The sequence below is a fragment of the Oxyura jamaicensis genome, chromosome 7 (assembly GCF_011077185.1).
Source record: "Oxyura jamaicensis isolate SHBP4307 breed ruddy duck chromosome 7, BPBGC_Ojam_1.0, whole genome shotgun sequence".
In the NCBI taxonomy this organism is placed as follows: Eukaryota; Metazoa; Chordata; class Aves; order Anseriformes; family Anatidae; genus Oxyura; species Oxyura jamaicensis.
In genome coordinates this window covers 39,590,162-39,603,710 of record NC_048899.1, presented here as the reverse complement: position 1 = coordinate 39,603,710, position 13,549 = coordinate 39,590,162, and the positions used below count along the sequence as shown (strand labels likewise).

General features: G+C 36.4%; 1 protein-coding gene across 14 annotated transcripts in view; it reads left to right on the top strand.

Annotated features, from left to right (window-relative positions):
- BAZ2B (bromodomain adjacent to zinc finger domain 2B) overlaps positions 1-13,549 on the top strand; it is a 136,852-nt gene that overhangs the window by 53,637 nt on the left and 69,666 nt on the right. Inside the window, exon 1 of one of the 14 annotated variants that reach the window (XM_035330929.1) lies at positions 7,770-7,852. The exons of the other annotated variants lie outside the window; for them this stretch is intronic. The gene's annotated coding sequence lies outside the window, so the exon portion shown is untranslated. Of the gene's footprint in view, positions 1-7,769; positions 7,853-13,549 lie in introns of those variants that run through there. 14 annotated transcript variants of the gene reach the window in all.

Below are 13,549 nucleotides of genomic sequence, written 5' to 3'. Positions count from 1 at the left end.
TTCATAACAGAAGACAATGGCCTAGCACTTTCAAGGGTTAAGGTTTCTTCTATTCAAGTCTTTCTTTCAACCCCTGAAGATCGTACAGCCTTTGCTCCTGAAGGTAAGATCACTATAATTGTGTCTATCTATTCAGTTCCAGTCATTTTGAGATAGAGCATATATGGCGTTTTTGCAGAAAGATAGATGATTGTGCACAAATGAGAGTAAGACAGCCTCATACTATATATGCCTGGAAGTTTATATTATATAAATATATCTAATATATATTTATGTATGCTTTGTTGGGCTAAAAAATGGCTAGGTGGCCAGGCCCAAAGAGTCATGGTGAATGGAGCCAAAACCAGTCAGAGGCTGGTAGCAAGTGGTGTCCCCCAGGGCTCAGTAGTAGGGCCAGTTCTCTTCAGTATCTACATCGATGATCTGGATGCCAAGTTTGAGCGCACCCTCATTTGGTTTGCAGACAACACCAAGTTAGGAGTGAGTGTTGATCTTCTCGAGGGTAGGAAGGCTCTGCAGAGGGATCTGGATAGGCCACACCGATGGGCCGAGGCCAGCTGTATGAAGTTCAAGAAGGCCAAGTGCTGTTTTTTTTTTTTTTTTTTTTTTTTTTTTTTTTTTTTTTTTGGTTTTGTTTTTTTGGTTTTGTTTTGGAACTTGGGGCACAAAAGTCCCATGCACGCTACAGGCTGAAGAGTGGCTGGAAAGCTGACAGTCCAAGAGGGACCTGTGGTATTGGTGAAATCAGTTCAATATGAGCCAACAGTATGCTCAGGTGGCCAAGAAGGCAAATATTCTGGCTTGTATCAGGAATAGTGTGGTTGGCAGGACTAGGGAGTTGATTGTCCCACCTGTCAGCTCTGGTGAGGCCACACGACGAGTACAGCATTCAGCTCTGGGGCCCCCAGTATAAGAAGAATTCTTAGAGTGAGTCCAGAGGAGGGCCACGAAGGTGATCAAGTGGCTGGAGCACCTCTCCTACCAAGACAGGCTGAGGGAGTTGGAGTTCTTCAGCCTGGAGAAGAGAAGGTGCCGGGGACACCTTATAGTGTCTTTTCAATACCTAAAGGGGGCCTACAGGAAAGCGGGGGAGGGACTCTTTATCAAAGAGTGTAGTGATAGGATGAGGGGGAATGGTTTAAAACTGAAAGAAATTTAGATTAGACATGAGAAAGAAGTTCTTTACTCTGAGGGTAGTGAGGCACTGGGACAGGTTGCCCAGAGAAGCTGTGGATGTCCCATGCCAGAAGCGTTCAAGGCCAGGCTGGATGGGGCTTTGGGCAACCTGGTCTAGTGGGGAGGTGTCCCTGTCCATGGCAAAGGGGGATTGGAATTACATGATCTTTGAAGTCCTTTCCAACCCTAACTATTCTGTGATGCTGTGTTTCAGTATTTATCTTGTAGAGCTGCGTATCTTTGGAAATGAGAAAAATGTTAGGAAAAGTAATGCTATATTTTATATTCCTTCCGCTCACAAAGCTCTCAATTACATAAGTTTTTGTTAACTTAAAAAGAATTGGAGCCCATGTGAAGAGTGTTTAAACTCCTATGTTTTCAACTACTTACCGTGTTCATTATGTCAGCTATCCTGATGCTGTTTTTCTTGGGATGCATGATGATTTGATATGACTAGCTCCAGAGATGCTTAAGTCCGTTTTCAGACACTTCATTATTTCTTCTCTAATTTTTAGTGGTGTCTTGTGCCTTTTTGTGTGTTTTTGGTGTTTTGATGGCCAGCTTATATATAAAAGGATTTGTTTAATGCTCTCAAGATAAAACAAGAAAATAAATTACAAGTTACTTTCATTTATTCCAAAGGAGCTCTTGATGCAGTTTTGGTATACTAAAAATTACTAATTGGCTGTTTGTCTTTATGGAATGAGAGTTTTGGAACGTTTGTTTTTTGTTGTTCATATTTTCTCACCTACCTACCAAACAAAGCAGCAAACCTTTTTTTTTTTACTGCATGTTGATATGACATTGGAGCTAACTTCATAGTGGCAGTATGGGAACAATATATTATTTGTAGCATTTCAGTTAAAAAACAACAACTGAGAGAAGTGGGGAAAAAAACAGTGGAACATATTATTGATTTCAGTACTTTTTAAGTGAACTCAAAACAGTCTTGGTAATCATGGAGCTAGTGGTGTAAATAGGTTGCTTTTTATCTAAGTAGTATAGGGCAGCTTGTATCCCACAAAACCAAAATACGATAGTATTTAGATATATATAGAGAAAAATACCTTTTTAGTCTTTCTGTGGTCAGCACTGAATAAGTAATTGCATTCACTATTCATCTTTCTATGCACTAACATGTTTTGCATAACAGATACGTACAGTTTATGCTTCTATGTAATGCTATTCGTTTTGCTGGATTGTTTTACTTGGTTTCTAACTTCTGTTCATGTTTATTCATTAGATCAATATAGACAAGATTTTTAAATAATGTGTGTTATTCCTTGTATTAACTGGTATATAACTCTAGACATGGGAGTATAGTTTATGTTCCAAGTAACACCCAATTTTCATTAGATATTCCTACAGTTTTACAGAGAAGTAAAACTCCTTTGTCTCCTTAGCACTCACTGTTAATGCACCTTGAAAGAAAAATCAATGCTGAGAGAACCCATGCAATAAGTAAAGAAATAAATTTTGTAGAATGGAAAGTATTGCCCATAATGTTAACAAAATACTTTACAGTACTGCTGTACTTGAGCAGCGAAACTGGGAGGACAAAGTAGTGAAAGGTCGAGGAAAAATGAGAGGACGAACAAACGATGCAAAAAGAAAATGACACTGAGGTCTTGGTTTAATACATGTGTATTCCAGGTTGATGGCTGATTTCATTAGCAAATCTCATTGTTATGCAATGTCTGTTCTTCTGCAGCAAAATGAATGTTGTATTCTCAGAGGCTCTGTGTGTGTGTATGTGATGCTGTGGTGATAGATAAATTAAAGAATATGTATTTTTAGGTATTCTAATCTTCTAAAATTTACAAAAATACCCTCATATTTTACAGTAGTCTTACATTTCAGTTTTCCAATAACCCGATAATGGTTATTTTCATGGAAAATAGCAGTGTTCTCTCCCCTCCCCTTTCTCTGTGCGTTTCTTTGCCATTTTGCAACCTATGTGATCTTTTCCTGAGAATAACTAAATAACAGTTAATACGAAGCTTACCATGTCAAAAAAAGAAAAAGTTTAACTGTTGGTCTCTGTACTGCTTTTTAAAAATACCTGATATTAACATATGGAGCATTGAAATAAAAATAATTTCAGTAAAATCTCAGCAGACATAATTCTTAATAATAATTTTTCTGTATATTCCATAAAAATACTAAAGTGAAAAACTGTGCTTATCATAAGATGAATCAGCTGTAATATGAAATGACATGTTTTAGTACACTGGAGGACAACAGGATCCTTAAGATGTATGCTTTAGTTTCTTTTGGTAGCGAACAAGCTACTCTGTATCTTTGATAAGGCATTTTGATATACACTATGCAAAAGGAGGGAGCACATGAGAAGGCACTGGTGCAGGAAAATTAAAATACACTGAGATAATTTAATTCAGGTATTTATGTGCTTTCAGAATTTATTCTGTATGTAGCTTTGTGGGGTCAAAATTTAGCAGAAAATGGCTGAAATGCTACTGAATTAGAATTGGGGAATTTTGAATAGTTTTGTGACCAGTTCTGGGTTACGAACCATCATGAAGAAGGCTTTAGGGCACCATGGTAATTTTTTTTTTTTGAATGCCTTTTATATGCATTTGAGCAATTCTGTTCTTATTTATTTATTTATTTTAGAGATGTTTAATAATGATATAGTATGGCTGGCTCTTTCTGAGAGGTAGTTCACTAACCACTGTATTTGTTCCAATTCCAAGATACCGTTTTAGAAATGAGATTGCTAGGATGAAGTGTCTGTGCGTTCAGTAAATAACAAGAATGGAATGGTACTTTAAATGAGGCAAAATAATGAGCAATAGACTGATATGTGTGACCAGAATATGGAGGAGGTAGAACAAAGAGGAAGTTGCTACCCTTCCTTTCCCCTTGGGAAGGAGAACCTCTTCCTGACCCTTTGCCTTGGTAGGGCTGTAACCAGCATAAGAATGCATCAGCTGATGGGTTTTAAAAGATTGTTTGGTGTGTTTTTTCTTGGTGGTAAGAAACTAATTGAAATGAGATGATGATCCGTCTCCTGCTGCGTATTGATGTTTGCCATTGTAGAGAACAATGTCAATGTCTGATGTTAACCCCTGTGTAATAATGGCACCCAAGTGTACTTTTTCTGCAGTAGCATATATGGGGAACAGTGATATGGAGGCTTATGAATGCAGTCAGAATCTAACTCCTAAGACTTGCTTTGGTATGCAATAATGTGAATGGCTCTTTGGTGTGAAATGTGGTTGAGACTTGGCACAGGACAGGTAGGATGAGGAAAGGTTCCGTCTCCCTTCTTTCTGTAGCTTAGTTGGCGATTACTTTTATTTAACCCATTAAGTTTTCTTGAGGAGGAAGATGATTTATAAGTTCTGGTGCCACACCCCAGAAAACGATTTCTGAAAGTAATGAATTGTCCTCTTTGCCCTCTCGTGTGTATTACTCATCCATGCAGTTACTGTCAAAGCATTCTGGCTAAAATTGCCAGAAGCAAAACATAGACCAATACTGTATATGGAACTTTCAGAAATTAATTTATTGATTTAATGCATTACAGAGATGACTGTAGGGAGTACCTGTTCTCCAAAGCTATTGCTGCAGATTGAATTCATAGATGATACTGAATTTAGGTGTTGTTTTTATGTACGTAAACATCCACTGTTTTAAATATGCTTCTGTTGTGAAGTTATCTGTAGTTCTTGCAGTGATTTTGGTATCCAGGGTATGATGCCAAATGCAGATTTTTGGCTTTGTTGGTATTCAGTATAGGTTGTGTAGAGATTACCTGTTCTTCTTTCAGGTGAGCATAAGCAACATTCATGGCATAACTGGTTTTACTTTTCATTATCAAAGGATAAACTATGGTGTTATAAAGCAAGTCTTGTGTTGAAATAGAGCTACTAGACTGACACAGGTAGTTATAGATAGGCTCATATCTCTTTAAGAGTTGCTATTTGTTTGATACAATTTTGAGATGACTCTTGGAGTTTGTAGCGGTACGGTTTCTAACGTTTTGAAATCCCTTTGACAGGAGACATAGCTTCCATGAAAGGAGACATGGCTCTGCAAGAAGTTCTTAAAGTTACTTATAAAAAGAAACAAAAAACCCAACCAAACAAAAAAACAGCAACAGGATATTGTATTCTCTTTAGGACCATAGAATTAATTCCTGTTCTCTGTGTATGTGTGTATAAACAACCAATGCCTGTATTTGTAGCTAGAATGTGCTACATAAAAATAATAATATTTTTTAAATTTCCCAGGAAGACAGTAGCTCTGTAGTTTCTACATGTAGTTTCTGCTATAATTTCTATGAGTCTAATTAAAAGCGGAGCTCAGAAAATAAATACAGACCTTCCATTTGGCTGTTTTCAATGTTATATTTTGTCTCTCTTTCCTCCTTTGTTATCTCAAAGAAAACAGCTGTTCCACAGTAAATATTTTTCACATGATGAGCAATTCAGATTGATACAATTTTAGAAAAATGATCTACTAGAAGGTAGTATTTGAACATGCAGAACCGTACATGATTCGCACTGAATCATGTGAGACTCAAATTCATTGAGGCTGTTTTTCTGGAGTGGATAACAAATCTCAGACTGGGACTTCAAATCAGTATCTTTTAAGTCTTGCTGTGAGAGCCTGCTTGCTGTGATACTAGTACCGAACGTACCTCAATTAGGTACAATATATATTGCTTTTAAAAAGTGTTTTAAGACTACTGGTAAGAGTTTTGTTGGTACTCATACTCCTTCTCTTTACAGAAGGCTTTTTTCTCTTGGATTTTTACTCTTCCTTTAGAAATGCTGTATACTGCTTGACAAGACCACTTTTTTTGCAACGTGGATAGCAGTAGGAGACTGTTAAACTGATGTTTTGCTATAGTGTTTTACTTAGGGGAATGAATTATTTGAGTAGGAAATCGTGTCTGTGATCATTAAATCTGTAACAAGTATGGCTCACGGAAGTCCTGCATTAGATACTCTTTGGTTGAAGAGATCCCTGTTGTTAATATGTCTTACTTTGGGAGACTGTGATGGCAGAATAACTGCTTCATTGGCTCAAGTTACATATTCAGCAGCAGTGTTTGCTCTTACAGTTTACCCTTTCATAGTTGATAATCTTCCCAGAAATGCTTTCTGTATGCTTTTCTTTTCATAGCTGTTCCTTGTTCTTTTCTTGAGCTTATTTTTAACATTATTATTAGAAACTTCTCGATTGTTCTGTTCCTGGCTTTGTTTCCTCAGACATGTTACGTTGCTGTTTTCCTTAGTTTTTCATTCATGCTGCTAAGAGGGAAAAATAATTCATTTTCAGTTTTGTGCATTTCCTCTAGTATATAAATAATGTCTTATCTTACAGCATGCTACCATTCAAGCCCTTGTGTTCTTGTTCTAGGGCACTTCAGCAGTTCTATTTGCATCAACATGCTGTACAATAAATTGAACCAATTTATCCCTTAAATAAGTTCCGTCTCCTCTCAGTTGGCCAGATAGTTTATTCCAGTTGCTCACGGATAGCAAGCCTATTCTTCCATTTATTTTAATTAGTCAAGGTGGTGGTGGGTGGGTGGGTGTTGTTTGTTTGATTGTTTGGGGTGGCGTTGTGTTTTTTATTTATTTATTTTCCCTAGTATCCTAGGTCCCCTTCAGTTCCACCGTGAAAATCTTTTTTTTTTTTTTATTTTTTTTTATTTTATTTTTTTTATTTTTTTTAATTTTTTTAAATTTTTGGGTTGGGAAAAAATTCCCCCCCCCCCCCCGCCCGATCATTGCAATATGTGTAGTCCAGCATAGAAAAAAAGGCAAAAATTGTATTCAGTAAGGTTAATTTTGACGATTTATGAATATTAGTAGCAGATTTTACTTTTTTTTTCCAGATCAGTGCTTAAATGCTTACACAGTGATTCATATTTGTTTCTCTCAGTTTCAGATTTTTCCAGTTGTGATTCGGGTTATCGTTTCAGAGCATTTTCTCATACGAACACAACTTTGTGAGCAGGTTTTATTGCATGCATATGTGTACATAAGGACAATTTCAGGGAAAATAAATGGCAACTTTGGCTTGCCTTCGAAAAGAAAACAATGAAGTACAGTATTGACAGCTATCTAATATTGTCGAAAAACATTCTTTCATGATTCAAAGTTATTTTTATGTTTTCTGATGCCTTGTCAACTCATGTAATTAAAATACAGACAAACATTTTATTAAAACTGTATATTTCACCTAGGCTGATTTTTGCTTCTGTGAGCATGCGTGTTTAGTGTTGATCCAAGTGCTCCACCTGCCTTTCAGTTTGTTTACCAGGAAATCAAGAGGTGTAAACTGCAGGAAGTACTATTTGACCCTCTCCGACAGTATCTCATTACAATAATTGCTAATCTCTGAGTAAGACAGCCATGTTTTGTGCGTAACACAGAGGGAGGTTGTGGTAGATTAGAGATGCTTCTTGAAGTACAGCTTTGTAAATGCTTGCTTGCATTTTGTTTTCAGGGTAGCTTTTGACAATAGACATCTGACGACCTTTGGGCTCAGCAAAGCTCGAGCACAATAGCTTGTGTTCTTCCTTCCTTCCGTGACCGGGGGGGGGAGGGGGGGAGAAGCCTACGGCTTGTTTTGGAGTGCTGTCGTTGCTCTGTAGAGACAGGATAATGGCTACTTCCTGATTAAATCACTCTCCACAGTAAGCTGTTAATATTCTGTATCTGTTCTTCTGTAATGCCAAGTTTTCAGTGCTTTTCTTCTGTGCTTCTTTCCCTCCCCCACCCCCCACCCCGCAAAGTTAATAGTTTGAAGTGTTTATAGATTGAAGAAAGAATATTTAGAGTTGTAACTTAAAAATTTTTAGTATAAGACTAGTGCTGTTTTGTAATGCTTATCTGACAGTAGTGATGAGAAAATACACCTCATTTGCATGAGATTTTAAAAAGAAAAAGCATTGAAGTCTGTTTAGGTGTTGGAAAAATAACTGGCATTAACTTTGAAAAATTACAACATTCATTGGACAAACACAGACATAAAACGCCTATGTGTCATGCATGTTCATAGTTCATTTTTATCATTTTGCAGAAGTGTGTTTCATATCTAACATAAACCTAGTTTTTGAATAAAACAACCTTTTGGTGTCCTTTTTTGATTGTATAAGAAATGTTTTACTGTTCTGCATTTATTAAAACTGATGGGTTCTTTTTCCTTCAAGCAATTCGTCTTTTTTTTTGCTGATGAAGACTAGGTAGGTGTGTGACAGCTTTCACTCAGTGTACAGGTCTGGTTTTATTTTGCATTGGAGTATTCGTCTAAGAGATTTCGTATTGTAAAGTGATAGTTACAGGACGCTTGTGTTATTCTGATTTGTTAAGTGGGTCAAAATGATTTTAGGGATGGTCTTATTTTATACTAGTGTTAATGGCATAGAATTTTTCATAGAGTTGTAGGTACTGTGGTAAGCATTCTGAAGTTCTGCATTAAAAATACGAATTCCTGTTTTTGTTGTTTTCATCCAAGTTTAGAAAGGTGCTAAGGCAAATTTTGCAGTTGCAGAATATGTGCCAAAATAATAATTGCGTTCTTGATACTCAAGATTTCTTGTCCATCAAAACATGCTATATCATCCTCCACAGGGTTTGCATTCCTGTGGTGCTTAGACAGCTTTATTATTATTATTATTATTATTATTTTGATATCCCTGGACAGTTCTTTTCAATGTCCTACAATTCTGATGTTGCAAAAACATCTGCCTTGTTTTTCCTAATCTCTTAGCATATTCTGTGACTATAGAGCCTCGTAAATGTACAGCATGGTGTCTCATGGCTGAATTTGTTGGCTCAAAGCTTCATGCTTCCTTTCTGGACAGAACTGGATTCCCGTGGGACAGGAGGGACAGCCCTGATAGCTGCTGGAGCTGCTGGTTTGTGGGCTGCCTTTCTGTGTAGAGGGAAGCACAGGGAACAGACACTCTCAGACAGGGACAGAGTTGCTCTTGCTACATGTGGAAGGACAGATCCTGATCTGGGCTGTAGCCATAGGCCCTGGCCACCTTTTGTTGCCATCCTATTGAAGTGAATGCTGTGTGGCAGGAGTTGGTGCTGCTTTGGCTGCATTCTGCCTTATTCCTGCAAAAGAGCTGCCGTCTTACCTGTTATTCCGATGTGTCCGTGATGTCCTGGCTTACATTTACAGTGTGCCTTCAAATTTTGAAATAATGGTTTATGGGAATACTGTGTATCATTATTTAGCTTTAAGTGATTGCCAAGCTTTGCCAAGAAACAACAGCTGATATAGCTAAAATGGTCTTCTGTATTTTAACTCTTTAATAATGGAGGAAAATCGAATGTTTAGCATTCGTATTTGTTAGGTGCCTGAAATCTAGTACTTTTTCTTTTTGTAGATGGCAATATAGGTGGTTTACTGTCTTCTCCAGTATGTAGAGGCAAAAACGCAATCTGTCAGGTTTTTGGTTTCTAGCCAGTTCCTGTAAGTGTGTAAATAGCATTAAAATGTCAGATTTGCGTCTGCATTATTTGTAAGAATAGTATTGAGAGTGGGGCTGGTAAGGGTAGTCCACTGACATGGTAAAAACTGCTTTGGCTTCTGTTGAGGCTTGTTTTTATTTCTTTGTACTTTAAGAACGCGTTATTACTCCTCCTAGTTATTCTGTTTAGGTAAACTTGAGGGGGCTTGTTTTTGCTTAAATGTTTCAGTGCATTTCAAGGTCTTAGTGCCTTAAAAGTGGAAGAAACAATGAAAAAAATTAACCAAGGAAGGACATTTTGGAAATGAGGGTGGATACCAATGATGAAGTGTATTTAAATATATATATGAATTTATATTACAGAGTACTTCCTTCTAAAACTGGTTCTGGAATCCTGAAGAACTACGTGCACGGAACAACACACAAATGCAGATACCATTTCTCTGTGTCTCAGCCTTGCTGCCTCAGTCTGTTAGTGGGAACCATTGCATTCCTGTTAGATGACACCAAAGGTGCTTTAAGTGTGCAAAATTGAGGAATTAGCATGCCTCAGTGGTAATTTTATTTGTCAAGGTGCCAAAACTCACCTAATGACATGAGAAGTGTATGCATTTTATCACTGTCATATGGAAAAGGGGTGAAATTATTCTTTAACTTGCAGAACTGAAGGTACGATTTTGAATTTTGTGCTTGTACGCTCTCTTAGTAATGAAATTTGGTGATATTCTAAAACAAAGTCAAAGCCATTGCAAGGCCTGAGGCTGTTCAAAAGATTTATGTTTCTGGAACTCTGACTTGGTATATGAGAACTCATCAGAGAATGCCGGTTGTTTTAGTTTTAGCAGTTTTTAAGGGATGAAGTATCTTACCCTTCTTGTTTGTTTGACTACATGATGTATTGTGTAGTCTGGAAGTTTAGGACTGCAGGACAAATGGTATCCTGTTCTGTCTTTATTTTTTGAAAGATTTACGGAGGAGCATCCACAAATTTATCCGTTTTGTTTACTTTTTGGGGTTCACATACACTAATAGATACTTGAGTTTACAGTGCAAAACTTTATTTCTTCCCAGAAGTATTGAATTGTGGGGACCTCTTTTCCTTATGTTATGCATTTGGATTTCTCTGCCCACTCATTTTCCAAACATGAAGCAGAAGGTGGGCAAAATATGGTGCTCGTGGTGAGTTTTATGAAAGCTTTTCTCTATGTGTATGTTAGAGCAGATGCATAGTTTTCATGAAGTTATCCTTTGTGTTAGTGCCTTTTATCATTCTTCAGAGGTGATAAGCAAGGTTCAGTTAGGGAAATACTGGCATGTTTGACACAAGCATGTATTTTAATACTCTTGCATTTTATTAACGCCCAGGTGTACCTGTGGCAGCTTTTGACATCAAAGGTTCAGTAGGACATTTCCTCAGTAAATTTTCATTAAGCTCTGTTGGTTCCTGTACTTGGAGCTGAGCCTCGATTTAGAGCTTGAGTAGAACTGGGGGTGGAGGAGTGTGGTAGAGTGATCCAGAGATCGGGTGTTTTGCAACAGAGATAAACTGGAATGAGGTTTTTAAGTAACAAAAAGTGGGAAACTGCTGTGTCCTTCTGGCACTATGAAGTTAGGTTTTGGAAGAGCGTGAAATTAACAGTAGTTAACTTCATCTGTCCTAGTTGAGAAATTCTTGGCCACTGTTTGTATTTCTCTTTTGTATTGTATTTCCAGTTTAGTCCGGTGTCTGCTCTGAGATAGTTCTACTAAGAGCTGAAATGCTTGAAGTTACTGTGTTGTACAAATGCACTGTTATGTGGTTAGTGGTAGGAGGAGAAGAAATAAATTGATTTTTTTGAAAAGAAAGGTTTCTTGAGCTAGTCGTAGAATTAGCTAAACCTGCAAAAGCAATACTTCAATGAATTTTGCCCTGTAGAGACTGTTACGAATTAAGTACATTAATAAATTCAAAAGAATTTTTCAGCAAGTTTGAGTAATTTCAGAGGCTTCTAATGTCTTTAAATTCACTGTGGTGATTGTGTGTGTGTATATATATATATATATTTAACAAAAGCTTTGAGATGCTGTAGAATTCTGTTTTCCATTGTGACAGGAAAGGCTTTCTGTTGTTACTACAGGATGACGGATAAAGATCATCAGCTTCTTTTTATTTTATTTTATTTTTTTAAAGGCAAAAAAGGCAGATGCTGGGTTTAAGTAAAAGTAAAACAAACAAACAAACAAAAAAAAACGTTTTTCTGACCAAGTATGCTTTAGGAGTTTTCCTTAATCTAACATAAGTTTTAACAGGTACTTCATTTCAAACACTGAATACCTTTTAAGTAATGTTTTATTCAAGATCTGCTGTAGTCTTAAATAAATTTTTCATGAAAAGTACAGAAAGATTAGAAAATTGTAGATTTTATTATGCAATAGAAAAATCCGCAGCTGCTAGACAACATTGCTTATCCTATTTATTGACTCCTTAATAATAAGGGATGTTACATAATACTAAAGAATGCTCAAGTTTATAGTAATATTTTCTAATCAATGGCTTATTTTTATAACTGTTGATTATTGATTGATTTAAAAAGCGTATTAACCTCCAGTCTGCATAGATGGCTTTTCTGTCCTTTATCCTGCTCATTTGGTGCTAATAGGTAGTTTTTAAGAGGATTTATTTAAACACAATTGAACTGAAAGGTTTGTTTGTTTGTTTGTTTACTGTTCTAGGACTTAAAGGCTTGACTGTCTTCTAATAATTTCTAGGAAACAAAAAATAATGTCTCATTCATGTTTATTCAAAATAATATTTTGAGAAGATAGTGTTTGCCAGCTCTCCCCTTTTCTTCTGGTATCTAGAACTTGTTTTGGAGTGTTTGTCTCAAAGTTCCAGATCCAAATATTTTTTGGTATTGAAGCCCAAAACATTGCATCGTTTTGTTTCTAAAACTAATGTAATGAATAAGGAAAGATATCTCAGGATATAGATGTGTGGAATCATCCGGTGTGTAAGAATAATTGAACATTGTGGTGTGTTAGCAGTGCAACTGGAAGGTAAGACATGGTCTCACAATTGCTGAGACTTGGAATTTTATTTTGCAAAAGAATTGTGTTGCTCTCTTAATGACGAGGACAGAGGTGATGTGCAAAATGTGAGAGAAGCGACAAGTTGTAAAAAATGACTGTCAAAAATAAGCAAAAATCACAGCCATATGAACACACATGGGCATCTAATTAGAGGAACTACATATTTGATACCGTATTTTTGAACACGTACAATAAAAAGGAATAAAAAACAGGCTTACAAATGCCTGAAATGCTACAAATGATCTTTATGCTTCTTCATCTTAACATTGATTTTTGCAGTGATCCCCAGAAACACAATTTTTGTTGGGTAGAGCTAATTAATAACTTTTTATTTTTAAGAAAACAAAACCAAAACACAAAACCATTAAAAAACAGCAGACCAAGCCATGCTTAGTGAACTTGCTCACTTGAAATTTATTTTCTGTGGTTCTTGAACACTTAGTTTCTTTTGTTCACACTACTATTGACGTAGGGTTTTTGATGTTGATACCTGTTAGCTCTCTATTTCAGGTCTATCCTGAGAAAGAATCTTTTGTGATATATTTAGAAAATGTAATTTGTCTCAGTTCAGAAATATTGAATAATAGTTTAATATCGAAAATTAGTTATATATACAGTTTGCTCACTGTCTTCACAAACTTTAGTATAAAATGCTATCAACCTCTCTTCTGCAAAACAAGATACCATACCACTAGAATCTAATGCAGAGGAACAGATTATCTAATTCTCACAATCAGGATTAAAAAAAAAAAAGGTTATGTGAGGAATGGAACATTGCCTTCTTTACATATAAACTGAAAATATTATTTTAATCTACTTAAGGTGAACTGTCTTACACAA